Below are 27,744 nucleotides of genomic sequence, written 5' to 3' on the forward strand. Positions count from 1 at the left end.
CCCAATAACTTAAATCTCTCTGGAAAAAAGGCAGCTTCTCGTTGATCTTATATTTTTTTTAAAAGGAAAATATATAGAATATTAAAAACACTTAGCATTAATATTTTTTTCAGGGACCTAGACAAAATTAGGAATATTTGCACCAGTACTAGAATTAATACCTTTAAAGGCTAATATAAGTCCTTCTTAATAGGTCTTCCTTTGAAAGATACCATCAGGTATAAAGCAGAGACCAGTCCTGACAGCAAAAAAAAAAATAAAATACACACATACATACATACATACATATATATATACACACACACACACACTTAAAAGATTTGGTAGTGTTTGGTAATTATTTGATAAATAATGGAAGATCAACACAAGTTATCAACTTTTCCAGTTTTTTCTCTGCCTAGGAGCAGGCAGCAGGCTGTTATTTTGACAGCAGTTCTCCCTCTTCAGTCCCTCACCCTTTTCCACATTTTTTTCCTCTCTTCAGAAATAAAATCTCAGTGGGTTTTTCAGGCACTAGAAACTACAGGTTCCCATTTAATCTCAGTTCAAGCAAGAACGTAAACTGAATTCTGGAAAAGTTGTAATTTACTTTCACAGCTTATATAACTGAATGGCTACAAAGCGCAATCTACAAACTACTGCTTCAAATTCTGAAACTATTAATGGGAAATCTCTACAGTTTCTATGAGAGATACCTAAGACAAGCCTAGGCTGAGTGAGAAGAAGGTAGACTGTTAAGAACCAAGACTTCAGCAAGAAGATAAGTACCTTATGGATGCCTGTGGATGAGACTTATTTTGAAGTTCAATGGTAGATCCCATACCTACACTACTAAAAATGAATACCAAGTACAATCCAACAAAGGGAGAAATACTAGATTCCTTTAGGTTGGAAAGGTAAAGGAAATACATACCTATCTCATAGAACTGGAAGGGACCCTGAAAGGTCATCGAGTCCAGTCCCCTGCCTTCACTAGCAGGCCAAGTGCTGATTTTTGCCCCAAATCCCTAGAGAGGCCCCTCAAGGACTGAACTCTCAACTCTGCGTTTAGCAGGCCAACGCTCAAACCACCGACCTATACAATTCTTAAAATTTTAAAGACAACAAGAGCCAAGAGGGACAAAGATCATAGCAACTAGAATTTTTTTCTTCCAAAAACCTGAGCCCAGTTACAAAAGTCAGGAGAAAAGAAATTGTCAGAACATAGTAGGATTTTGATGTCAGAAAAACTAACCACTATGATAGTATTTTCTGCCAAACAAAATTCAATATATTAGGAAAACGTATGTCATCCAGGTTATCAAAATCCATCAAATAAAGAGATGAACAACTGACGATCAAATCAATTCACTGTTAGTTCAACTGCTTCCAAGCTATCTTCAAACTCAATGTTTTGGGAAGTCATCCAAGGCTGAGCTTAAGTGGTAAATTCAATATTTGTTTGTGCTAACACCGAACAAGCCATTAAAGGAGAGTACAAAGAAGGTTGTCTGGTTGGACATTGCATTCCAAATGATTATTCCATATGACAGATGGCAATAATTCCAGGGAAAATACAGGCAATAGTTCTGAGTAGAATAGAAACTGAGTAACATGCCCAAAAGGAAGGGCTAAACAGAAATGATTATTTTAACCACACTGCCAATTCTCAACCCCTACCTCATACTAGGTAAAAATGAGGAAAATCAGGTCAAGGGCAACGATAAACCAGAATGGACAAAAAGCAATATTGCAGAACAGAAAAGTGAAGCTAGCAGCCCTCCCATTTTAGTGCAGGAATAATTCAGTTAAAGATCTGGCAAAAACTCAACATAACTGCAGTATGTTGACCTACACAACCTGGTTCAAGGGAGTTGGACACCTATAACCAACAAATCAAGGATTCTGGTTGATTCCACTCTCTTTGGTCAACCCATTAAGCCTAATTTACTGGGGACATTTATTCAACTGTGTAATAATCTTCAGTCAATGTTTGGTAAAATGAACCCACCTGGGGGCGGTCACCACTTTTAGGTAGGAGACTGACTAGCAAGAGTCTTCTGTGGGCTTTTAGTCAAAATACTGAAAGACACAAAGAAGAAGTATACCAAATATAAAATTAATTTAAAGAGCAATCACCAATTTTATGACCAGAATCCAGTATTTTTCAAGTGAATCTCTGTATGTTAAGTTTTCCTTACATTCAAATTTTGTCTAACACAATCAAGCTGAGCTCTTAAAATCCTGCTTCTTGAAAGTGTGCTTTTATTTTTCTACCCATTTAAAATAAGCCAATATTTTTAATTATCATCCTATCATTTTTCTCTCTGAGCACATTGTAACAATACATTGCTACTCCTTCCAAGTTGCTGAGTGCAACTCAGATCATGTGAATTATGTAATTTTAGCATTTAATCAGTGCATATCAAAAGCATTTATTCAGAACAAAAATATCTAGCAGTGGATGTGAGACCATAGTTTATTAAAAGTAAAAAACAACTAGTTAATATCTAACCTGAAAAAGAAATGTACCACAAAAATGGGTTTCCACTTCACTTCACTTGAATTTACAGAATTTACAATTTGTGTCCTTGATTTCAAGGGAGACTTTTTTATGTATTTCAAACACACACTATTTCCAGGCCCAAAGTAAATCTGTTCCACACTGCACTAAATCCAGAGGAATGATAATTATTCATAACATAAAAAACTGAATGGGAAAGAGAAGTGAAGATCATCCAGTTTTTACTGCAAGAAAAAGCAGTTTCTTACCAGTACAGTAACTGTTATTCTTCAGGATGCACTGTGCATACATACAATTACTCTTTAGGTGTATGTGCAGCCAATGCACGTGAGTCAGAGACTTTGCCAGCCATTCCAACAAGCAGCACATGCACCACCATTCATCCGCACACACAGAGCCAAAGGTATAAAGGAGCATGTCTGCCCCCTCCCTCTTTGGTCCTTTGCCCCATCTGTTAGCTAAAACCCAAAGTAGCAGGGATGGTGGAAGAGTCCTGGAAGGTATATGCAGTGGTGAGCTGGAGCTGGTTCCCACCGGGTCGCGAGAACCGGCTGATAAATTTAGAAACCCTTTTAGAACTGGTTGTAAAGGGCTTTTAAATTTAACAAAAGCTCCAGCAGCTCCCTGCCCTGCCCTGCCCCCGGCCCCAGCTCACTAGGCTCCAGCTCTGCCTCTGCCTCCTCCTCCTCTGAAGGCTCCTCCTCTGGGCTTCCCGCCAATCAGCTGTTAGCACGGGAAGCCTGGGAGGGCTGAGAAGGAACCAGCAGCTTTCTGCAGGTGAGCTGGGGCAGGGGGCACAAGGAGGGCTCTAGGCGCCGCGTAGCTCCAGCTCCAGCTCCAGCCAGCCGGGCGGCACAGCTCCAGGCTGGCCCCGATCCCGGCCTCGGCTCCGGCTTCGGATGGGTGGCGCGGCTCCGGCCCAGCCCCCAGTCTCCGGCCCAGCCTCCAACTCCAGCCTGGCCTGTGGCTCCGGACCGGCCCCAACTTCAGGCTGGCCCTAACTCTGGGCGGTGCAGCTCTGGGCCAGCCCCCGACTCCGGGCCAGCCCCCAGTCCCTGACTCCGGGCCAGCCAGCAACTCTGGCCCCCAGCTCTGGGCTGGCCCCCAGCCTCAGGCCAGACCCTGGTCCCCGACTCCAGGCCCCAGCTCTGGCCTGGTCCCCGGTCCTGACTGAGGGCCAGCCCCCGATTTCGGGCTGGCCAGCGGCTCTGGCCTGGCCCTCAACTCCAGCCCGGCGCCCGCAGCTCCCAGCCCCAACTCTGGATGGCGCAGCCCCCATCTCCAGGCGACGTGGTAAGGAGGCAGGGAGCAGCGAGGGGGTGTTGGATAGAGGGCAGGGGCCATCAGGAATAACAGGAAAGGTTGGATGGGGCGGCAGGGGGCAGTTAGAGGACAGGGAAGGGGGGTGGATGGGGCAGAGGTCCTGGGGGTGGGGTGTCAAGGAACGTGGGAGGTTGGATGGGGCAGAAGTCCCAGGGGGCAGGGCAGGAGTCCCAGGGGGGTGGAGGGGCACAACCCCCTCTTGGGGTGAGGAGGAGGGAACCAGTTGTTAACATTTTGGCAGCTCATCACTGGGTATATGTGCACAAAACATATCAAAGAACAGATAAGCAACAGTCTCTCTCTCCTCAGAGTGATTGCACATACAAATTCCTCTATATGTGACTCACTAACACTTTCCTTTTTCAGGTGGTGGGACTTCAAACTTAAAGTGAGACTGCAACAATGACTTGGCAAAGATACCAGTGTCTCCGGAAGCCTGAGTAATAGCATCAAGTCTGGACTATGTCACTGCTTTACAAACGACTAAATGAATGTGAAATGGACTCTCACTGAACTGACAGTATTTCAGATGCAGTAGGTAGTCCAGCATGTGGCTAATATCTGTGCTATCTGGTGATTACTGGTGTGATTATACCCAGATTGAAAACATTTTGCTTTGTATATGACTTTAGTGGAATCCTTTCAGCTGTTCACCAAACTAGTCTGGATACCTCAGGAGCAGACTCCTCATTGCTCAACCAAAAATCACTCATGCCGTGAGGTGAAGAGATTGTAGGATGGGGTTACTCCAGGGGGAATTCTGCACCACTGCGCAATGGAAAATTTGCATAGAATTAATGTTCTGTGCTGAATTTTCTTTTTCCCTTTGTAGCAGGGCGGTCCCCTGCTCCTGTCCTGAAAGGCTTAAAACAGCCCAGAACAGGGTTGGGCTGGGCAAGGTAAAACCCTGGCTGATTGGGGGAAGTGGCTGCAACTGGGGCCATGCCCCAAACTGAGCAACAGGGCCTTATAAGAAGGTAAGGGAAGTCAGGAGAAAAAAAAGTCTTCCTCTGCCTGTAGAGGGAGATGGGCCTGGCTGCAGGAAGCTAAAGACAGAGTACCTGAGAGAAGCAGGGCTGGTGACAGGCTGAGGTGCTGGGGAGCTCTAGCCTGGAAAGCCCTAGGCTGCGACCTTGCAGAAGGCCAAGGCATATTAGGGGCTGCAGAGGGCAACCTAGAGGTAGGCCAAGGCAGCAGGTCCAAATCCTCCTTGTCAGCGATGAGTAGGCTGATATTACAGTCTGCCCCAGGGTGTGGGGCTAGACCACGACTAGCAGTAGCCATACACTGAGGTGAGGTGGGAATAGAGGGTGGGGTTTCCCAGCGAGGGGAGACCCTGAGAGAGAGGGGTTAATGCCAGGGGGCAGCACCTCATGTAAAGGGGCACCGGGTCCAGGGAGGGACATGGGGGCCAGAGCACAGGCGGATCACCAGCCTGCAGAGGACGCTCCGGAGCTGGAATGAGCTAATTCCCTGAAGTCACCAGCAGGAGGCGCAGTAGGGGTGAGTCTACACCCCTCCTCACAGAAATGAACTGCAGAGCTGCTGGTCACTACTAGGGGCTACTGGATCCAGCAGCTTCCCAGCTCACAAATAGAAGACACTATCAGGAGGAGGAGGAGGAGCTGGAAGGTTTCCAGCAGCTGCAGTTCCCCACATGCCCTGAAGGAAGGAGGTGGTGTGCAGGAAATTCCATACAAGCCCAGGACCTATCATAAGGCTGTTCCTCCCTCTGGATCCCTGGGCTCTGGGGGACAAGAGATGCAGATGTCTGGACCAGAGGATGCCCATGCCCATGGCTGGGCTCTGGAGGGGGAGGGATATGAGTATCTGGCCCCACAGATGGGCGCTTGGGTGGGGGGGAGGGTGCAGAGAAACAGGAACTGGGTTGTTGTAGGGGTTTCTTTAACTCTCTATTCCTGGGGGAATTTTGTTGCGGTTGTCTGTATAGCCAAAATAATTGAAACTGGTGTGATTATGTAGTGTTATTTTGACAAATAAAATATGCAGCATTTTGAAATATTGTACACAAAATTTTTAATTTTTTGGCACAGAATTCCCCCAGGAATAATGGGATGCAATGATTTGTCTTGGTTTTGAGACAAGAGATCCTCATCCACAGGTAGAGTAACGGGTGGTCAAACTGAAAGGTGATGCAGGTCCATGTATCAGCACGGCATCGGCCAGGCAGTTACAATGCAGTAATTCAGGTTGCCCTATCTTTTTGTATCTACCTGATCATCCTTGGAATCAGAGGGACTGGAGAGAATTATTCAGTCAAGGAAGAAGAAAGGCATCTGTCAGAGAACCCCGGCTGTGACCTCCCCGGAACAGAATCTCCTACATTTGTTGCTCAGGTTGGTTACAAAGAGATTTATCATCAAGTATATCACAACTGATGGAAGATTTGCTGTAGAATGTCTCTCTATTGACCACTAGTGATGATCAATGACGTTCCTGCTGACGGGATCTATAATATTGCTCCTCACTCGTGGAAGGTGAAAAGCATTTGACAAGACACTGTTCTTTATACAAAAATTACACATATAGGTCACTTCTTCATGTGGCTGAGATGACATAGCCCCCACCTGCTTGCTCAGATAAAGCACAGCAGTGTTGTTGTCGATGAGAACTTGAACCATCTCCCCCAATAGTGGAAACTAATGTCTCACTTGCCTGGCAAACAGCTCAAAGTTCCAGCACATTTATATGACACACAACTCCATGAGGCAATCTACAGTCCTTGAGTGTGAAGTTGACTGAGACACACCTGCTAATCTTTGGTGGACACATTTGTTCCAAGAGTTTTAGTTGGTTCTGGTAGTAAGGAACCCCTCTGCATACAATCTGAGGGTCTAATCACCAATTCACAGACTGAAGCAATTGTGCAGCCACACAAAAATCAGCATGTCTAGCAAATACCTGCTTGGGAAATATATCAAGTGAAATCAAGCCTGCAGACTTCTGAGGTAAACTCTAGAAGGCTGAGTCACATACATACACAAGGCCACGTACCCCAACGGCTCTACATATGAACATACTGTTCATAGATTCATAGACTTAAGGTCAGAAGGGACCATTAAGGTCATCTAGTCTGACCTCCTGCACAACTCAGGCCACAGATTCTCGCCCACCCCCTCTTATAACAAACCCCTAACCTATGTCTGAGTTACTGAAGTCGTCAAATCATCGTTTAAAGACCTCAAGGTGCAGAGAATCCTCCAGCAAGTGACCCATGCCCCATGCTGCAGAGGAAGGCGAAAAACCTCCAGGGCCTCTACCAATCTTCTCTGGAGGAAAATTCCTTCCCAACCCCAAATATGGCGATCAGTTAAACCCTGAGCATGTGGGAAAGACTCACCAGCCAGCACCCAGGAAAGAATTCTCTGTAGTAACTCAGATCCCACCCCATCTAACATCCCATCACAGACCATTGAGCCTATTTACCTGCTAATAATCAAAGATCAATTAATAGCCTAATTTTGGCAATTAATTGATCTCATTGTACCATCCCCTCCATAAACTTATCAAGCTTAGTCTTGAAGCCAGATATGTCTTTTGCCCCTACTACTCCCCTTAGAAGGCTGTTCCAGAACTTCACTCCTCTGATGGTTAGAAACCTTCATCTAATTTCAAGTCTAAACTTCCTAGTGTCCAGTTTATATCCATTTGTTCTTGTGTCCACATTGGTTCTAAGCTTAAATAATTCCTCTCCCTCCCTGATATTTAGCCCTCTGATATATTTATGAAGAGCAATCATATCTCCCCTCAGCCTTCTTTTGGTTAGGCTAAACAAGCCAAGCTCTTTCAGTTTCCTTTCATAAGACAGGTTTTCCAATCCTCAGATCATCCTAGTAGCCCTTCTCTGTACCTGTTCCAGTTTGAATTCATCGTTCTTAAACATGGGAGACCAGAACTGCACACAGTATTCCAGATGAGGTCTCACCAGTGCCTTGTATAATGGTACTAACACCTCCTTATCTTTACTGGAAATACCTCGCCTAATGCATCCTAAAACCACATTAGCTTTTTTAACGGTCATATCACATTGGCGGCTCATAGCCATCCTGTGATCAACCAATACTCCAAGGTCCTTCTCCTCCTCTGTTCCTTTCAACTGATGTGTCCCCAATTTATAACCAAAATTCTTGTTACTAATTCCTAAATGCATGACCTTGCACTTTTCACTATTAAATTTCATCCTATTACTATTACTCCAGTTTACAAGGTCATCCAGATCTTCCTGTATGATATCCCGGTCCTTCTCTGTGTTAGCAGTATCTCCCAGCTTTGTGTCATCTGCAAACTTCATTAGCACATTCCCTCTTTTTGTGCCAAGGTCAGTAATAAAAAGATTAAATAAGATTGGTCCCAAAACCGACCCCTGAGGAACACCACTAGTAACCTCCTTCCGGCCTGACAGTTCACCTTTCAGTATGACCCGTTGTAATCTCCCCTTTAACCAGTTCCTTATCCACTTTTCGATTTTCATATTGATCTCCATCTTTTCCAATTTAACTAATAATTCCCCATGTGGAACCATATCAAATGCCTTACTGAAATCGAGGTAAATTAGATCCACTGCGTTTCTTTTGTCTAAAAAATCTGTTACCTTCTCAAAGGAGGAGATCAGGTTGGTTTGGCATGATCTACCTTTTGTAAAACCCTGTTGTATTTTGTCCCAATTACCACTGACCTCAATGTCCTTAACTACTTTCCTTCAAAAAATTTTTCCAAGATCTTGCATACTACAGATGTTAAACTAACAGGCCTACAGTTACTCCGATCACTTTTTTTTTCCCTTTCTTAAAAACAGGAACTATGTTAGCAATTCTCCAGTCGTACGGTACAACCCCTGAGTGTACTGATTCATTAAAAAATCTTGCTAATGGGCTTGCAAATTTCAAGTGCCAGTTCTTTTAATATTCTTGGATGAAGATTATCTGGGCTCTCCGATTTCATCCCATTAAAACTGTTCGAGTTTAGCTTCCACCTCGGAAGTGGTAATATCTAGCCCCATATCCTCATTCCCATTTGTCATCCTACCATTATTCTTAAGCGCCTCATTAGCCTCATTAAAGACTGAGGCAAAGTATTTGTTTAGATATTGGGCCATGCCTAGATTATCCTTAACCTCCACTCCATCCTCAGCGTTTAGCATCCCACTTCTTCTTTCTTTGTTTTCTTCTTATTTATATGGCTATAGAACCTTTTACTATTAGTTTTAATTCCCTTTGCAAGGTCCAACTCTACATGGCTTTTGGACTCTCACTTTATCCCTACCTGTTCTGACCTCAATAAGGTAGCTTTCCTTGCTAATCCCTCCCATCTTCCACTCCTTGTAGGCTTTCTGCTTTTTTTAAAATCACCTCTCTGAGATGCTTGCTCATCTAGCTTAGTCTACAACTCCTGCCTATGAATTTTTTCCCCCTTTCTTGGGATGCAGGCTTCTGATAGTTTCTGCAACTTTGACTTGAAGTAATTCCAGGCCTCCTCCACCTTTAGATCCACAAGTTCTTCATTCCAATCCACTTCCCTAACTAATTTCCTTAATTCTTTTAAGTTAGCCCTTTTGAAATCAAAAACCCTAGTCTCAGGTCTATTTTTGTTTATCCTTCCATCTAGTTTGAACTGAATTAGCTCATGATCGCTTGAATCAAGGTTGTCCCCTATAACCATGTCTTCTATGGGGGCCTCACTACTCACCAAAACCAAATCTAAAATGGCATTCCCTCTTGTTGGTTCTTCAACTACTTGGTTAAGGAATCCATCAGTTATTGCATCCAGAAAAATCTGAGCCCTATTATTATTACTAGCACTTGTTCTCCAGTCTATATCTGGGAAGTTAAAGTCTCCCATGATTACACAATTCCTATTAGTGTTTACTTCATTAAAAACATTAAAGAGGTCTCTACCCATATCCAAATTAGTTCCCGGCAGTCTGTAGCACTATCTCAGGGGAGGCTCTCGTAGCTTTCTTTCCCAATGTGATTTTTGCCCAGACTCTGTCTTATCCATTCCATCACTTCTTATTTCTTTACAGTTTACCTCATCATTGATATACAATGCTACTCCACCACCTTTGCCTTTATTTCTGTCTTTCCTAAACAGTACACAGCCTTCAATACCTGTAGTCCAGTCATGACTACTATTCCACCACGTCAGGATCTCTTTCCCACTTTGAACTTCAGCGTCCAGAAAGTGGGGACCTGCCTGTTCCCTTCTAAGCTTAATTCCTATCTTAGATCTTATCACACTACCACCAACCCAAAATACAGTATTTGGGTACACTCCCTGTCCCCCAAAACATTCCCTGGGGGACCCAAGACCCAAACACCTTGGGTCTTAAAACAAAGGGAAATAAACCATTCCCCTCTCCTTTCTTCCTCCCAGATTTTCTCCTCCCTGGGTTACACTGGGAAATCACTGTGATTCAAACTCCTTGAATCTTAAAACAGAGAGGAAATTCACCTTCCCCCCCCTTCTCTCCCCCTCCCAGACTCTCCCTGAGAGAGAGACACTGATCCCAACTCCTTGGATCCTAACGCAGAGAGAAATTAACTTTTCCCTCCCCCCCCCTTTCCCCCCACCAATCCCTGGTGAGTTCAGACCCAGTCCCCTTGGGTCTTACACAGGAATAAAAAAATCAATCAGGTTCTTAAAAGAAAAGCTTTTAATTAAAGAAAAAAGTAAAAATTATCTCTGTAAAATCAAGATGGGAAAATGTTTACAGGGTCTCAGCTTCACCTAGACCAGAGGGACTCCCCGTCCCAGCCTAAGTATAAGTTACAGCAAACAGAGGTGAAATATCCTTCCAGCAAAATACACATTTGCAAATAAAGAAAACAAACAAATCTAATCCGCTTTCTATCTATTACTTACTATATCTGGAACCTGAGAGTCTGTTTCAGTAAGATTGGAGAAATCTGATTACATGACTGGCTTCTCTTAATCCCAAGAGAGAACAAAGAACACAACAAAAAACAGCACAAAACAAAGACTTCCCTCCACCAAGATTTGAAAGTATCTTGTCTCCCGATTGGTCCTTTGGTCAGGTGTCAGCCAGGTTCACTGAGCTTGTTAACCCTTTACAAGTAAAAGAGACATTAACCCTTAACTATCGTTTATGACACACCATGTTTCTGTTATCCCTATAATATTCAGTTTCACTTCCTGCACCAGTAGCTCTAGTTCCTCCATTTTGTTTCTTAGGCTCCTCGCATTAGTGTACAAACATCTTAATTTTTGCTGTTTGGCTTCACTGACATTTACCTGATTAGGCACAGACATTCTACTACCAGGATCACCAATTAGACTGGTATCTACACTACCCTTCCTCCTTATGTCCATTCTCCTATCTACGACTGTATCCTTTCTTGCTTTGTTTTCTTCCCTCTCAAATGTTACATTCTGGCGTGGAGATTACCTGGACATCTCCCAACCATTTCCCCCAAATTCCTAGTTTAAAGCTCTCTTAAACAGTTGTGCCAGCCTCCATCCTAGAAGTCTACTTCCCTCTTTACTCAGGTGAAGTCCATTCCGAGAGAACAGTCCTCTGTCCATGAATGCTTCCCAGTGGCCATACATCCCAAAGCCCTCCTTATAGCACCGTCTTAGCCATCTGTTGATCGCCATAATCTTGTCACACCTTTGTCGCCCTTCTCTAGGAACAGGCAGAATCCCACTGAAGATCACCTGAGCCTCGTTTTCCTTAAGCGTCTTCCCCAGTTTGGTATAGTCTCCCTTGATATGTTCCAGTGAGAATCTAGCTGTATAATTCATTCTCACATAAAGGACAATCAGTGAATTCTTTCCTGCTCCCATTAGGATCTTTTTCAGCCTCAGGTCCACATCCCATATCTTAGCGCCAGGCAGACAGCACACCCTTCTGTTCTCCAGATCAGCTCTAGTTACAGGCCTGTCTATTCTTCTAAGTAAGGAGTCCCCAGTCATGTAGACATGCCTTTTCCTGGTGACAGTGCGATCCTCCGGCTTATTTCCTGTTCCCTCTGGCTTCAAATCCTCTCAATTTCTTTCTATTGTCCCTTGCAATCCTCTGCAACCCATCCTGTATCCTCTTGGAGCTCATATTTGGTCTTGTCTCCATTGACTCTTCGCCTCTTCCTATAGGACTAGCTTATCTTCTCTTCTTCCTTGCCCTCTCACCTTCAGCGACCACCTGCTGTGCCCCTTCTTCATTTTCCAACTCTGCAAACCTGTTCCTAAGTTCTATTTCTCCTTCACTGGCCCGTCTTTTCTTCTGCCTGGTTCTGTTAGTCACATGCTTCCATCGTCCACTTTCCTCACCCAGCAGTCTCCCCTCAGAATTTTTTGGTCCTGCTTCCATCTGCAAGTCTGAGCTTTTTCCTTCAGCTTCCTCATGCCTTTGCTCCATCATCCACTCAAACCCCTTTCTAACTTGACCAGAGTTTCCACCTGCATCTCCAGTCCTCGGATCTTTTCTTCTATCAGCTCTATCAGGCAGGACTTCATGCAGACGAAACTCTTTTCAGGTACTCCCTCCAGAATCATGTACATGTCGCAGCTTCCACATCCAGTCATCCTCATTGTGTCTGTCACTGCTGCCTCTGTATCGGTCATAGCCTTCCCACCTAAAAACTTCTCCTCCAACAGAACTCCCACTGAAACTCCCGTTTACAGCTCTGTTTGCTGGCTTCTGTGCCACTGCAGCTGTTGTCCTTGGAATGGACTTAAGGCTCTCAGACAGAGACTATGGACTGGAACTTGTCTGTCAGGGAAGGCGTATAGGAGAGGTGTGTCCCATTTCATGATTAAAGCATTACCCAGGAAGCAAGGACCCAATCATGCTCTGAATCAGAACTGAGAACAGTTGCCGTTCTGTGTTGTTGCCAAGAAGTCTATAGCTGGGAACCCCCAGTGTTTGAATACATTTTGTAATACTCATAGGTCTAATTCCCACTCATAATCCTGGGAATATTTTCTGCTTAATGCATCTGCCGTGGTGTTTTGGCATCCTGGCAGGTAGGAGGCTGAGATGCTGATATTGTAACTGATGCTCCAGTTCCAGAATAGCATGGCTTCTGTCCACAGGTAGTGTGAACATGCACCCCCCCCCCTTGCCAGTTGACATAGAACATGCACGTAATATTTTCGGTAAGGATATTTATGGTCGTGTCCTTGATTGTAGGCAGGACATAGGAGCACATACTTCCAGTAGGTTCATATGTAGGAGGGATTCTGATGGGAAACAACAGCCCCAGATAGTAGGAGAGTTCAGATGTGCTCCTCAATCTAGTAGTGAAGCGTCCATCATGATTATCACTGTAGAACCCAGAGAGATGAAGCCAGGATGCATACCTCATAACTACTGCTGTGGTTACAGACCACACTGTGGTGTCCGCAGAGTCTAGTGCAGCCGGCAATGCTGTTATATCGAGATGTCCTTCAGAGATGATGGCCCTAAACTGTTCTCTTCTCTTCCAGTGTGAGTTTAATAAAATTTGACAATTTTGAATAGTGTGTGTGGTTGTATTTGGCAAATACCTCATAGCTGGCGATCCTGAGGTGTAACAAGCAGCAAAGAATCCTGTGGCACCTTATAGACTAACAGACGTTTTGGAACGTCACCGAGGAGTAGGTCTTATGACCAAAGAAATTTAGCCTCTTCCAATCTCTATCAAATGGTGTGCTTTGGGGATATTGTTGCATACCTTGATACAACAACATCCCAATAAATGAATGGATGCAATAAATGAATAGGAGTTTGGTGCAGGGTGTGAGAAAAGGAACGCCATTCCCTTGGCAGGCACATAGTATGTTTTGGTCAGACCTTTTGCACATAGGTGGAATTATTCCCAGGGTCTGCCAAATTGATTTTTGCCAGTTCCATGATTGCATCATGCATTGGTAGAGCGATTTTGGAGGAAGATGAGGTCTATAAGACATCAAATAGTTTATGTTGTGATTCTGGCACTTCCTCCAGTAAATTCTCCAATGAGTTCTCCACCCTCTTAAAAAGGTCCTGAAATTGCTTCAAGTCATCCTCCGTGCTGAGAGGTGAGGGCACGATGGTTTCATCAGGGGAAGAGGATGAGAAATTAGCTACCAGTGTCATCTCCTGGTCCAAAATCTCCTCCTCCTCTTTGACCACCTCTTCTGAGGACTCAGAGGGTCCAGTATGACCTCTTGTACAACACTGGCCACAGAACTCCCCCAAAATAATTCCTAGAGCATATCTTTTTAAATCAATATTGGATGTTTTTTGGAAACAGTCAGTGACAAGAGAATTCACCATTTACTCTTGGTAAACCGTTACAATGGTTAATTACTCTCACCGCTAAAAATGTATGCCTTTTCTCCAATCTGAAATTTGTTCCACTTTAACTTCCATGCATTAGATCACATTATACCTTCCTCTCCTAGACTGAAGAACCCATTAGCAAATTCTTGTTCCCCATGTTGCATTTGGCTGTGTTAAAATCTGTTTTGTTTCCAGATACTCCCCTCAACAAGTAATCCAGATTGCTCTGTATGACTTCCCGGTCCTCAGTTATTTACTATTCTAACAATCTTTGTGTGCACAAATTTTATCAGCAGTCATTTTATATATGCACTGTACACACTCAATCATAAGCCGGTTCATTTATAAGCCAACCTCCCCCCACCTCCGCCCCAAGATGGATAAGTAAAAATGGAAAATTTTTATGACCCATTCATAATTCAGGGGTCAGCAAACTTTGGCTCCCGGGCCATCAGGAAAAGCTGCTGGCAGATCAAGATGGTTTTCTTAGCTCGAGTGTACACAGGCACGGAGGTAAACAAAGTATCCCGGTGTGCCAGCTGCTTACCCTGATGGGTCAGGACAGCAACTGGTGGGGAATAATTTTTTGGGGGGAACGGGGGAGGAGGGAGAAGCTAGGAGTCAGGGGAGTAACCCCTGTGGCCACTCCCCACATGACCCCACCCCTAGCCCAGGACCCTCAACACTCTCCCCATCCCATCCCTTCTCACCTTATCTGGGGAGGGCCAGGGGCCAGCCTGGCTGGAGCTGCTCCGGCAGGCTGGGCAGCGCCGCCACAGCCTGCTCTGGCAGACCAGACCGGGCGGCGCTGCTGCAGCATGTTCCAGCAGGCAGCGTGCTCTGGCAGCCCAGGCGGCGCAGCCACAGCCTGCTCTGGGGGGCAGGGCCAAGCGGCACAGCTACAGCCTGCCAGCCCTGGAGCTGCAGCTGCTTCAGAGGCTGGGGGGAAGCAGCATGGCAGAAGCAGAGAGACTCTGGCCCTGCCTTTTCCCTTCTGGCTCTGCTGACTGAGCTGCCTCTCCTTGCTCCCTCTGTTGGGGGGAGGGGCTGTGTCCCACCTCTCCCCCTCTACACGCATTCATTAGCTGACCCCCTTCTCTCTGGCTTCCCTTGTTTACTAAAAAAACTTCGGCTTATGAAAGAGTTTATATGGTACTTCTAGATCATTGATGAAAAAAGCAGTAGGTTGTCAGCTCCTATCTGGGCCAGTCACTAGAGGGAGACAAGATACACATTCTGCATACACAAATTTGCAGAGAGCAGAGGAATGCTGAGACTCAAAAATCTCTGGTTCTATTCAAGTTTCGGAGAGAAGTGTACTCTACTGGTGTGATATCATGGCATGAATCCTTAGGGGATGTCTGTCTCACTGTGGATGAAGTGCACTCATTACAGTGAGGAAAACCACATTCTTGTAGCTGTGCTAAAACACAGGACAAGGGGAATGGCAGTACCAGTCCAGAAGCATGCGGCTACTACCGTTTAGAGGATGACCATCTCCCAAGCATTACAGATCTCTGAGCAACCAGTCTGCGGTTGGCAGGTCCACTGCGGCTGCTGTGATGATGGATGTTGGTCAGGTAATAAATACAATGCTGCACCCACATGAGGTTTAAACAGCCGATGACCATGTTACTGCAGGCTCTGAGCAGCTGGGGACCAAAACTGTGATAGAGCCAGAGACTGGGCACATTTGTGCCCATAATCTGACTCACAATCACTGATACTTTCTGAATCAACACAGAAGTATATTACTCACTCCACTGGGATGCAGACCTTGGTAAATCCAGCTGGGTTGATGAATAAAAAAATAAAAGTTATTGGGGCATGTGTATACCACACACTACTTGGGTAGCTATTCCAACTTCTGTTACAAGCAAACAAACATATAAGGGACTTTTGTGTTTGAAATGAAGGTGAACTAGAGGGAATAATCAATTTCCAACTCAAGATACATCTCTACTGTAGACAAACCAGTAGTATACAGCACAGCATATGCCTCTGGAAGCTCCTTAACAACTCTGGAGTCAATTGTTCCAAGGCTCAGTCCCCTCCATTTCCAACCCCTCAACCTTCAAAAATAGCTATAGGAACACCTCTGTTGTGCATACTCTCACAAATACTTATTCATGGAATTCGTTATAATGGTTTTACCTTCCAAAAACACTTTTGCAAAAAAAACCTTGCTCACCTGAATGTTCATAAACAAAGAAAAGGCAGTTCAAACTCCAGCAAAGCAAAGAGGTGGATTTTATTCAGAATAGTACTTTGTGCAGTGTTTCTGCAGCATTCATCAAGTATTGATGGTGGGACTATGATAGAGGGGGAAGAGGTGCGAGGGGGAGAGATAGCTCAGTGGTTTGAGCATTGGCCTGGGTTGTGAGTTCAATCCTTGAAGGGGCCATTTAGGGATCTGGGGTAAAAATCTGTCTGGGGATTGGTCCTGCTTTGAGCAGGGGGTTGGACTAGATGACCTGAGGTCCCTTCCAACTCTGATATTCTAGGATTCTATGACTGGAAATCAAGAGACCTGGGTTCTATTCCAGGCTCTGCCCTTGATTTGTTTTATGACATTTATCAAGTCAATTCCCCCCCACTCCATGCCTCCATTTTCCCCTCTGTAAATTGGGGATGATACCTCCACTGTTAAGAACTTTGAGATCTAGAGATGAAAACCACTGTAAGAGTTAGGTTTTGCTGCTGTTTTTATCTTACTATATATCTTCTCTCTTTACTCATCATCCTCATTAACATATGCAACTCTACCACTATTTAATAATTTTTGCTATTAAATAGAGATTAGAATAAAAAATTAAACCAGCTGAAACAAAACAAATTTATCAGGAGACACTCAGAATTAAGTATTATTAGCTGAGACAATTAGAAAAAAGAATTTTGTTTCTACTTTGTGTAACAGATGTTCAAGATAGTCTATTTAAATTTCTCTTTGTTAGAGGTGTGTTAATCTACTCAAATAATTCAGACAATCTGCAAACAAGATATCTGACAGGTTGTGAACAACAGTCAATTAGTAGCATAACTTCTGAAACTATTTTTTCAAAGATATCCCCCTCCCCCCCCAAAATACCAAACTAGGTCTTTAACGTACATTTCCAAAATTAAAATCTCTTTGGCCTTTGCATAATTTCAAAGCCTTGCCTAAAAATTTCTTCAATACTTTTCCAGGTTTCATAGTGAAAGAACAGAACACTGAGTAGGCAGTAAACCAGTTGTATCTGAGATAACAAATTCAATTAATATTTTGAATCAATGGGTTTATTCCAATAATTCGTCTTTGACAATAGATACAGCAGGAAGCTTTTCCACAGAGCTATAAACTTAAAATCTGATGGCATGTAAACTGCTCATTTAAATTTTTAAAACTGCACAGCATTAGTATTAATCTCAGAATTAGTGACCTTTGCAATACTGAATCGATCACTGGATAAATTAACAGTTATTCAATATTAATTTCTATCCCATAAACTCTCATTGTTAGAAATACTAAACACAACGTCTTCCAGAAGACCATTATTTAAGAATATCTAGCATTGTAGTGCTATGGCATCATGACTTTTTTTATGTAAAGGAAGAAAAAGAGGGGGGGAAAAAAAACAATATCTTCACGATACATACATTACAAAACAACTCTCTCATTACCAGAAAACTTATCCAGGCTCCAAGGAAGTATGAAGGAGTATGACATTATCATTCATCTCATGTTGGTTTTGTTAAATTATAAGCATGGATATATATTGAAATACTGCCTTCAGAAAAAAAAATCAAAATTTCATGAAAACAATCAAGGTTAATCCTCATTCCTAGTGAGAGAAAAGCTTGAGGATTTCTCAAGTGATAAGAATATACAGAAGAATTAATTCTATTAACAAAAACACAAAGGCGTTGATGCCCTCAAGATCGCACACACTTCAAGGAAAGACATTATTACAGCTGTCAATTAATTGCAGTTAACTCACATTCTGAATCACAATTATTTTTTGTAGTTAATATTTCAGTTTTAATCACACTGTTAAACACTAGAATACCAATTGCAATTTATTAAATATTTTTGATGTTTTTCTACAGTTTCATATACATTGTATTCTGTGTTGTAACTGAAGTCAAAGTGTATATTATTTTTATTACAAATATTTGCACTGTAAAATGATAAACAAAAGAAATAGTATTTTTCAATCCACCTCATATAATGCAACCTCTGTCTGTAGTGCAATCTCTGTCATGAAAGTGCAACTTACAAATGTAGATTTTTTTTTGTTATATAACTGCATTCAAAAACAAAACAATGCAAAACTTCAGAGCTTGCAAGTCCACTCAGTCCTACTTCCTGTTCAGCCAATCGATAAGACAAACAAGTTTGTTTACATTTACAGGAGATAATGCTGTCCACTTCTTATTTACAGTGTCACCAGAAAGTGAGAACAGGCATTTGCATGGGACTTTTGTAGCCAGCATTGCAAGGTATTTACGTGACAGATATGCTAAACATTCGTATGCTCTTTCATGTTTCAACCACCATCCCAAAGAATATACTTCCATGCTGATAACGCTCGTTAAAAATAATGCATTAAATTTGTGACTGAACTCCTTGGAGGAGAACTGTATGTCCCCTGCTGTGTTTTATCCACATTCTGCCATATATTTTAAGTTATAGCAGTCTCGGATGATGACCCAGCAAATGTTGTTCATTTTAAGAACACTTTCACTGCAGATTTCACAAAATGCAAAGAAGGTACCAAAGTGAGATTTCTAAAGATAGCTACAGCACTCGACCCAAAGTTTAAGAATCTGAAGTGCCTTCCAAAATCTAAGAGGGATGAGAATGCTTTCAGAAGTCTTGAAAGAGCAACACTCCAATGCGGAAGCTACAGAACTCGAACCACAAAAAAAGAAAATCAACCTTCTGCTGGTGACATCTGACTCAGATAATGAAAATGAAGATGCGTCGGTCCACACTGCTTTGCACTGTTATCAAGCAGAACCCGTCATCAGCACGGATGCATGTTCTCTGGAATGGTGGCTGAAGCATGAAGGGACATATGAGTCTTTAACGCATATGGCATATAAATATCTTGCGCCAGCTACAACAGTGCCATTAAATGCCTGTTCTTACTTTTGGGTGACATTGTAAATAAGAAGAGGGAAGCATTATCTCCCATAAATGTAAACAAACTTGTTTGCCTGAGCGACTGGCTGAACAAGAAGTAAGACAGTGGGCTTGCAGGCTCCAAAATTTTACACTGTTTTGTTTTTGAATGCAGTTTTTTTTTAAACATAATTCTACATTTGTAAGTTCAACTTTCATGATCAAAAGATTGCACTACAGTACTTGTATTAGGTGAAATGAAAAAAACTATTTTTTTTTTTACTGAGCAAATAGCTGTAATTAAAAATAAATATAAAGTGAGCACTGTAAACTTTGTATTCTGTGTTGTAATTGAAATCAATATATTTGAAAATGTAGAAAACATCCAAAATATTTAACTAAATGGTAATATATTATTGTTTAACAGTGCAATTATTCATGCAATTAATTATGATTAATTCTTTTAATTGTGCAATTAATCATAATTATATTCAAAAAATTGTAAGTGAGAAATTAGGTACCCTCCAATAATGAAACCACAAACACATAATCAAGATACAGTAAGGAGTGCAAAGGACTGGGCCACTTAACTCAAAAGAGTAAGCACAACTTTACTTGGTCTCTTCATTTTGAATCAAAGGAAGGATGATCCAGTGGTTAGGGCACTAACCTGAAACTTAGAAAACCTAGATTTAACCCCATCACAGACTGCCTATGACATCTTGAGTAAATCACAATAAACTGTGGCACAGGGAGACTACCTACGAAATAGGCATAACAGTACTTCCCTATCTCACAAGGGTGCTGTGTGGAAAAATACACTGAACATCATGAGGTGCTCAGATACTATGGCATAATATGACCCATAGAAAAAAGAAGACAGAAGTAGTAAAAAATGCATAGTAAAAACATGGATAGAATGCCATATCAAAAATACAGAACTGCCTGGCATATTACTTTGAATGGAAAAAAGTCGATTTGGCTCTTATTGCCAACATGCCACTTGAAAGATTAACAATAAACTCAAAGTCAAAGAAATGTTGACTTTACACACTTGGGAAACAGGACGACCTAATATCACAGCTTCAAACTATATACATACCTATGCACACTTTCAAATCTAGTATGTGAGTAGTCTCATTGGGATGGATAGAATTTTTTAAAAATTCATGAAATTTATTTTAAAAGTTTGAATTATATTGATTCTGTCAGGTAAAGTTACTGGCTTCAGAAATTTAAAATAAAAAACCTTTTCTATTTAAGAAAATTCAACACACTGCAATCTAGTGGCACTAACGAGGTTTATTAATTGATTAAAGATTATACTGACACTTCATAGCTATGTTCTATTTTGCACTTAAAGCATGAATTCAACCGCCTTGTTATGTATGAAAAATACAGTGCATACACCTCAGACTCTACACACTTTACTCATTGGAGACAGAATGAATTTTCTGAGAACTTAAACTAGCTAACAAATTTACCTTATGGGTTAAAATTAATTTTAACCGGATTCTTAAAAAATGGAAATTTAGCATCTGTGACAGGGTTTTTTGTGTTGTTTTTGTCCCAAATATGTTTTAATAATGGGATAATAGAGACTTTTAAAACTTTCCATATACTTAAATTAAATAAAAGCTTGTGAATGAGTTATACCTGAATAAATTAAATTGCAATTAATCAGTTATTATGACTATTGGAGGATACAGACAGGGTCAAGTTAATACTTCAGCTAACTAACTTTCAGGTAAATTTCTCTGAACAGACTATATACCACTACACACTTTTATACTGATATAATTGCACCCACACTAGTGATTGTGCCTGTTAAATGTGCTGGTTTTTTAGCTGATACAGTTAATTTGGTGCAAAAAACCTGTGTAGGGCAAGCCCTCAGTCTTCCATTTACAAGGACAGTTCAGTGTAACCAAAACAAAAACACTAAAAAATGGAAATCAAATATTAACACATTATCCAAATACTTCTAAGGTATTTTGCAATATAAAATCATTTCAAAAATTATTCTAGGATCAGAGTTTGGATCCAGAAACTTCATATCTAGTCCAAACCTCTTCCATTTCAGGTGTAGGAGTAAATGATAGAGGGAAAGAAAGCTGTTATCCTGTGTCCAGATCACCCATGCAGGGAGACAACACACATTACCAATGGCTTGCACAGGTAGTTGTCAAACAGCACTGGAACATAAGGCATAAAGGACTATTGGTTTCTGTTCCTGGCTCTGTGATTAAACTGTCTCTGAGTTACAGACACTGCCGGGAAATGTAACACACCCTGATTGCACAGTCTGCAGGAAATGAACCTGGGACCCATTGAGCTGTAGGACCAGAAATCATAGCATGGAGGCAGCAGTTGAATAATAAACTTCTGGTTGTGGTTTAGCCACTAGAGAGCCACACTGTTAGTATAAATTACAGAAGTACCTAATTTAGCAAGTTCCTTCTGAAAAGCTGTGGGGGTAAAGCAGGTAAGAGTTGTATTATAAGCCTCTTTCTATTCCCAGCTCTGACTAAAGTGACCTTCTGACAAGTCTCATTATCTTATCCTGGAATGGATGGACGCAAGTTACTTCCCAAAGTACCAGTATGTGGCCTTGACTCATAATAAGAGCTATGAGGAACACAGAAATATTAACAGCAGCCATCAGAAGAGGAAGGACTAGAACTGTAGTTTCTATGCTTCCAGTTTAGTGCTCTTTCCCTAAATTACAGGGCATAGTGGGGCAGAGGGGAAAGTCTCTCACTCATTTGGCTTTCCCCAAGTCATGGGAAGACTGAAGTTTTTCCATCAAGTGACTTCCCACAGCAAAGGCAACATCATTTGCAATAAGTTTCCAAGAGTTTGCAACATCAGGTTTATTTGTGAAGTGACTCTACTTAGAGAGAGAGGATAAACCTCATAATAAGATAGAGAGGATAGGCCACACTTAAACTATAAGTTACTCAGTGTGCTGAGTATCTGGGTTAGATCTGGAGTGCTAAGAGAACAGTTTCAATTCTCCAAAAATCCCTTTGGACCAACCAGGGTTACTCAGAATTCAACTGCAGCATCTACTACCACAATTATCAGGTCGTTTCCTTTAAATCAGCATTTTCAAAAGTGCAGAAGACATATAAATGAAGATGGGTAAACCTTTAGCAACACATGGCAGAACTAGGGAGGAAGAGATAGCACAACTCATTTTGCTTTCTTGAATGGGGACTGATCTTTGACAAGTTTGGGAAATTTCTTTAATTTGACCGAAATTTTCAAAATTTTCCATCTGAGATGAACTCCACAATGTCTGGAGAAAGAAAGTAGCTATTCCAGTCTGACCATGCTACACAATTTCAGAGAACAAGCATATCTTCTCACAGTCGCAAAATATAGGGAGAGCTCTTAAGGAACAAAAACAGATAAAAGCTATAATCTCCTGAGCCAAGAAACACAGACTCATTAGATGTAACCAATCTCTTCTCGGAGCCTTCAAAAAGAGCAACCAAAATACATGACCTCTTATCCTCAAACATAATTCAGGGGTATATTATTAGTGCTCTTCTTCACACACAGAATTGACAGGTTTCCCTTTTTGTTCCCTGGGCACTATAGCCAAATTAAAATTAAGGGAGGTCTGATTCAAATGGAATTTGGTAACTAACTTTGGTAATAAGTGCAGTACTATTTTGACTCATTCATGATAAAGTTTCAGGCAGGGAAGTCTAAATAAAATGGAGCATCTTTCAAATCACCCTCTTGGCTGATCAGAAAGCATACTTAAGTTGAAAAAGTGAGATGTCACTCACACTAGATTCTCCAAATGTTCAAAATAGAATCATGCATGCTCTGCTTGGGTTGGCTCCTCTTTTGGAGGATCTTGGATGCCTCACAAAGCTCCTTAGGCTCTGCTCCCACTTTGTGGGACTCAGATGCCTCACTGGGCTATGTGGAGCTTCTCAGGCTTGGCTACCCTTTGGTTTTCTCCTCTCTTGCTTGTTGTCTCCGTGTCTCTGATCAGAGGGAAAAAAATGATTATTTTTTCATAAGCATCATCTACTCGCAGTGACAAAATGAGAGTTCATTTACAGTAAACAATGCAGATCTACACTAACAGGCTAGTCCAGGGATCGGAAACCTTTGGCACACTGCCTGTCAGCGAAATCTGCTGGTGGGTCGGGATGGCCACCGCTTCCCGCAGCCCCTGTTAGCCTGGAATGGAGAACTGCACCCAGTGGCAGCTGCAATCAGCCAAACCTACAGACGCTGCAGGTAAACAAACCGTCCCGGCCCGCCAGATTTCCCTGATGGGCCGTGTGCCAAAGGTTGCCGATCCTTGGGCTAGTCCATAATTTAGCAACCTTAATTATGGCATTTCTAATTTTTGACTTCTTGATTTTACAGACTTAACAGTCTTAATATAGTTTTTTTAATATGTAATTTCCTAGATTTTAAAAAAAAATCAAACTGAAAAAAACAAAAATTTGATCCTGTGGAACCATACATACTCACATCAGTAGAGTTAAAAAGAAAAGGTTACTAGCCCTGTGCAATAACTGATTCTTCAAGATGTCTGTCCCTATTGGAGCTCTAGTTCAGGTGCAAATGTGCCTCGAGCCTCCAATCAGAGATCTTCCATTAGTGTCTTTTCGGCCCACACATGTGCTCTATACCACGTACTGCCACACTCCGATCATAAATAAGGCTGCATGGGTGAACCTCCCTCAGTACCTTCTTTATCCAGTGTTCAACAAGAATAGTCCGAAGTACAGGGAAAAGGTAGTTAGTGGAGCACCCAGAGGGACATACATCTCAAAGAACCACTTACAACCTGAGTAACCTTTGGTTCTTCAAATAGCGTTTCTATGGGTGCTTCATTTCTGAGCAGTATCCTCAAAGGGAGAAGGAAGCTTCTGAGTCAAGTTCAAGACTGAAGACAGTATAGAAAAAACAAGTGCAGCATCGGATCTGATGCTGTGAATCAAGTCACACAGTGTTTAGAAAAGGTATGCACTGAAGCCCATGTAGCATCTCTCAGGCACTGGAATGTTTTTGAGTAATGCTGTGAAAGTTGCTTAAGATCTGATAGAGTGTGCTATAATTGGCTGGGGAGGCAACACATCAACTGAACCATAGCAAACAGTAATACCCACAGAGATCCATCTCAACAGTCTCTGTAAAGAGACTGTGAACTCTACATTTCTGAGATGGAGGCAAAAGTCTAGCTAATTTCCAAAACTGCTGGGTCCTATCCAGATAAAAGGCCAATGCCAGTCGTATATCTAATATATGAAGGGAAGTCTTCCAATGAGATTTATGTGGTTTAGGAAAAAATATCCACAGATGAATAGGCTGATTAAGAAGGAAATCTGACAGCACCTGGTCGTAGGGAGACCATGTTCTTGAAAATATTGTAAAGGGGGGGAGGTGGTTACCATCAAGTCTCCAACGTCTCCAACCCTGCGGGCTACTAGAAAGACTGTCTTCATAGAAAAGTGAAGCCAGGAGCAGGTAGCCACAAATTCAAATAGAGTCCCATAAGGTATTTAAGTACCAAGCTGAGATTCCCAAGGCAGAATAGGATCCTTAACCTGGGGTAGAGTGTCCCCAGGCTCTTAATAAATCTCAAGGAGATAGAATGTGCAAAAACAGAAGAGGAATGAAAAGCTGATATCACAGCAAGATGGACCTTAATCAAGCTAATTGATACACCCAATTTTTTTTAATTCATCAGATAATCCAAGATGGCTGAGAGCAGAAAAGGTTCATGCACAAGGTGGTGATGGTGACACTTGCGGTTGAATCTCTTCCATCTCTAAGGTAAGTAATTTGAATTAACTCCCTTGTAGTGTTTAGTAATACTTATACTCCTGTTGAGCAGGTGAATTCTAATCCCATGAACCACCTAGGAACCATGCTTGGAGGCGGAGGATCCCATGTTGGGGTGAAGAACATGATCCACATCCTCGGAGAGAAGAAGAGTAACTGTCGAAAGTTTGAGCACCAATTGGACAAATAAGTAAAGCAGGTAAGGATGCTATGCTTGTCTTGGCCAGGTCAGTACTATGAGGATAATCCTAGTCCTGTCTTGCCTGATCTAATTCTAAGAGTGATGAACAAGAGGTGTGGGAGGGAATGCACAGAACAGGAAGTAGAAAGATGTCTCTCAAAGAGATAGCTTACTCATCCTCTTAGGCAGAGTAAAGAGCATTTTCTGACGCTAGAAGTGACAAATAGGTCCACCTATGGAAGTCCTCACCTCTGGCATATCTCATGAAGGAACTGAGAGTTCAACACCCATTCAGAGTCCTGGGAGAAGCGCCTGCTGAGCCTCTCGGCTGTGACATTCTGGACTGCAGTAAGGTATACAGCCGAGGTCTGAATCTGATGGTCTATACACCAGTTCCATAAATTTTTATCTTCAGTGCACTTGCTCCTCCCTGTTTGTTGATCTAGAACATGAAAGCCACATTGTCAGTAATGATTCTAATGATTTGCCCTTGGTAAGGGGCAGGAACTGAAGGCAAGCATTTTTGACTACCCTGAATTCCAGCAAGTTGATAAGGAGACTACTTTTCTGAGGTGAGCATCTGCCCTGAGCACTGTGTGTGTGTGTGTGTATAGGTGTGCTTCCCACCTTAACAGTGATGCATCCATTGTCCCAGTTATTTTTGGAGCTGGGAAGATGAAATGGACACCTACGCAGACATTGTGTTGATCTTTCCACCAACTCAGGGATGATTTCACCTAGAGGGGAACTATAACCTGTTTGTCCAAGCCACTTCTGGTTAAGAAACAGGTCCTCCTGAACCAGCCCTGAAAAGTGGCAGAGGTGTAATCTTGCATGCTCAGTCACAAAGGTGCAAGCTGCCACATAATCCAGGAGCTGCAAACAGTTCCTTACTGTACTACAGGGGCTTCCTTGAATTGTCCTGACCAGATTCAACAGTTATGAATCTGTCTATGAATCAGGGAAGGAAGACCCTGGCTCCAAAAAATCCAAATATCCCCCCTATAAATTGTATTCTCTGTACAGAGGCTAACTTGGACCGCTTTATGTTCAGCTGTAGACTTAACTCTGGGAAGAGGGAGAGAACTGTCTAGATGGAAGTTAGTACTTCTTTGTAGGATTGTCCCTTGAGTAGCCAATCACTGAGATATGGAAGACAGATTGCTTCCAGAAAGTAAGCAGTCACTACCACTAAAACCTTAGAATATACCATTGGGGTCAAAGAGAGGCTGAAGGGAAGTGCCCGGTATTAAAAATGATGCTGGCCAATGGCAAAGTGCAGATATCTCTTGTGTGCAGGATGCATCCCTACATGGAAACAGGCATCCTGTGTTTTTTGGCCCTCAATCTAATCTCATATCGCTAGAGAAGGCACTACCGCTGCTAGAGTAGGCATTACCGCTGCTAGAGTCACCATCCAGACCTCCTGTGCATTTACAAAGTTGTTCAGTTGTCTTAGATCTAAGATCAGCCTCCACCCTTTGTTCTTTGGCATGAGAAAATACTTTGAGTAAAACTTTCCTCCCGTGAGGAAATGAGACTGGTTCTATTCCTACTAAACAAAGGAGGGCTCGTACTTCTTCACTCAGTATAGTCTTCTGAAAGAGGTCCTTGAAAAGGAATGAGGGGCATAAAGTGCACTATGGAGCCCTATGTTATAACCTCCATTACCCACATGTCTGTTATACACTGCCAGACCTGTTGGAAATGGGAAATGCAGTCTCTAAAAGCGGGGAGGTGGGCCAAGGGTTGCAATTTGCAAACTAGAGTGAGGAAGTCATCAAGCCCTCGACCAATGTGCCAAAATTGCTGTTTTGATTATGACTGGGTACTGGCTGAAGGAGGATGGGAACCTCTTTTCCTCTGGGATCTCTTTCTTTTTCTAGCAGATTCAGTGATTTTGTCAAAACCAGATAACTGAGCCAGGGATGATCTCTGAGCAATCCGACACTTAATAAATCTAAACTTGTTTGTGGGGCGTGTATACCCAAAGACCTCAGTATAGCCCCGGATGTCCTTCAGCATGTGCAGGGACTCATCCACAGTTCTCGGAAGAGCCTCTGACCATCAAATGGGAAGTCCTCAACTGTATTTTGAACCTCTCTTGGGAATCCCAACAATTGGGGCCACAATGCCCTGCATATGACAAAGGCTGTGAAGGTGGATCTAACAGCAGTGTCTGTGGCAACCAAGGACATTAGGAGAGAAGTTCTGGATAATAACTGACCCTATTTAATGATGGCCTGGAAGTTTTCTCTATGTTCCTATGGAAGATGTTCAATATAGGTAATTCATGTAGTCATACTTGGCCATGATCACCTCATAGATTTTTATCCAAAATTGAAGGGACACGGATAAGTAGGTGTTTCGTCCAAAAAGGTTCAACCTTTTCTGGTCTACATGTTTACAGCATCCACCACCAGGAAATCAGATGGGGAGAGAACACAATAATTCTAAGTCCCTGGTGGGGACATATTTCTTAAAAGCCTATTTACAAGTTGGCAATACGATGGCAAGAATTGGCTACACAG

General features: G+C 42.5%; 1 protein-coding gene across 9 annotated transcripts in view; it reads right to left on the reverse strand.

The window, feature by feature from the left end:
- The window catches only part of AKT3 (AKT serine/threonine kinase 3), a 283,027-nt gene that overhangs the window by 223,291 nt on the left and 31,992 nt on the right, over positions 1-27,744 (reverse strand). Inside the window, exon 1 of one of the 9 annotated variants that reach the window (XM_030557015.1) lies at positions 23,013-23,060. The exons of 7 other annotated variants lie outside the window; for them this stretch is intronic. The gene's annotated coding sequence lies outside the window, so the exon portion shown is untranslated. Of the gene's footprint in view, positions 1-1,990; positions 2,040-23,012; positions 23,061-27,744 lie in introns of those variants that run through there. One more of the 9 variants, XM_030557018.1, reaches the window with a different exon arrangement.

Source organism: Gopherus evgoodei, chromosome 3, assembly GCF_007399415.2.
Source record: "Gopherus evgoodei ecotype Sinaloan lineage chromosome 3, rGopEvg1_v1.p, whole genome shotgun sequence".
NCBI classification, from domain to species: domain Eukaryota; kingdom Metazoa; phylum Chordata; order Testudines; family Testudinidae; genus Gopherus; species Gopherus evgoodei.